The following is a 2168-nucleotide window of genomic DNA, read 5'->3' on the forward strand; positions in this document are numbered from 1 at the left end:
ATCAGGGAAGGCGCTGCAGGTGACGTCACGAAATACCTGTCATATCAGAGGTGGAAAAAAATAATCAATGTTTTCTATACAAATATTATTTAATACAAACGTTTCTAGTTATTAATCTTTTAATTGGATATTTATATACACATTGTCACATTGTAGGTAACACATCAAATGACTAAATCATTAAACATAGAATAGGAATGATCAAAAATTAAATGTGTGTTTTAGGATCATTAGTAAACTTTATACAGATAAAAACGGACACTAACTCTGGGTTTCTAGACGTACAAATAAATAAATAAAAATACAACTATGGAGGTTTTAAAGTACACAAATTACATATATTCATATTCATTTGCTACCATACATTTACAGAATGATGAATTCTTACAACAAACATACACCTTTGTACACATTTTATTTTAATTAACAATAAGAATATATAAGTACTACTCCATACGATAACTATATGTCAGTGTAACAGTCAGCAAGTCTGCCTTCATTAAAAAAAAAATGTTTTTAAAATAGAAACCTTATCTGGGTTTTTAAAAATATGATCTGAAAGTGAGCTCCTTTCATCCATATATTTTATCTCACAACACTGCACTTTGTTTCAGAGTTTTTAAAGTGTGTGCTGTGGACCTGAGTATTATGTACATGGCGTGTGCTTTACTTGTCCACACTAATATTTGTCCACATTAGCAATGTATTCCAAGAAGACTTTCCACTTCTCCAAATATTTCTCAGCTATCCATAAAGCTGAAAGAAATGTGTTTGTGTGATGCCACTCCTGCCAACTCTATGGACCTTTTCCTAAAAAAATGGCCTCACCTGGGTTTCTCCAGTTTCTAATTGAAATCGATTTTCCACTATCATACTCTTCTGAAAAAAATCTACGGCTTCACAGGGAGATGATTTGTGGTTCATGGGCGAAAATGTAGCCTCAGGCCAAATCAATATTGGTCCTTGTAATGCTTTGTCATACCTTCATGAACCTTTAGCCAAAATCACTGTGACATGTGGCCAGAGAAAGTGAAGCTGCATCACTTCCAACAATCATTGGAATCTGAGCTCACATGTTGTCTCTTGTCACCTGAATTTTAAGATCAATAACATGAATCAAATGTAAACTATTTTCACATTAGGATTGAAAGGAACAGTGATACATTCAGCATCCAAGTCTGGGACGACTGGCTTCAAATCAGGAATGGAAATGCCCTTTTCAAATAGATTTTTATGTCAAATAGCGATGTCCATTTTTCTGTTGACACTTTCCCTGTTTTCAGAAACAATAGCATGATGTCTGTCTACCAGCTGATAGTCAGAAAGTTGAAGGATGCCAGGTGTTTGGTTGGAGACCGGACAGCCAGACACAGACGGATGCGTGATGATAATGCTCAGAGGGATGGTAAATGTCTCTCTTTGGCTCAGACCAGCAGCTGAGCGGTTGAAATATACTTGAGGTTTGTAGAGAAAGTTTTGAGATGAGTAACAGACTTCTATCATGAAATGTTTCCAGGGCCTCCAGTCTAGCCCTCTATGTCTTCCCTTTCCCACACTCTCAAACCAAAGGTATTTAGGAAAGGTTTGCAAAGGCATGTACAACCAGTTAAATTACGTTAAATTGAAATTTAAAACATCTGGCACAAAGATATACAATGTAATAACTGGCGTACCGGGGTCAGGTAATCAAATCCACATTTATAACTCAGGTTCGTGATGTTTGTGAAAAACAAGGGCCAGCTGAGACCAAACTTTCCCCCTTTAGGACCCAGGCACAATCCATTTCAGACATTTTAGAGTTGGCTGACTGTACTGTCTTATATAGAGATGTATTTTATGCTATTATATTACACACCCCAAAATAGAGTAAACATGAAGATTCAAGGAATAAAAGCTTTATCTTGACTCTTAAAAATAGTAAAATAATAACAAGTCATATAGTTTAAGTAATGCAGTGTTTTGACAATCCCTGTTAGAATAAAATACTGTGCATAGGGACATCAACCACTTTATATTTTGGTGGGACAGTAGTTGGAAAGGGACACTCCCTCTAACTATTAAACTGGTCCCTACACTGTGCCACTTCTGCAGCAGTAGAGTGCAAGGACCCTCCCCTCTGCTTTAAAAGCTGTGCCTGCGTCCACAAAACCATCTCACCTCTGCTGAGA

Source organism: Eleginops maclovinus, chromosome 12 (genome assembly GCF_036324505.1).
Source record: "Eleginops maclovinus isolate JMC-PN-2008 ecotype Puerto Natales chromosome 12, JC_Emac_rtc_rv5, whole genome shotgun sequence".
Taxonomy (NCBI): domain Eukaryota; kingdom Metazoa; phylum Chordata; class Actinopteri; order Perciformes; family Eleginopidae; genus Eleginops; species Eleginops maclovinus.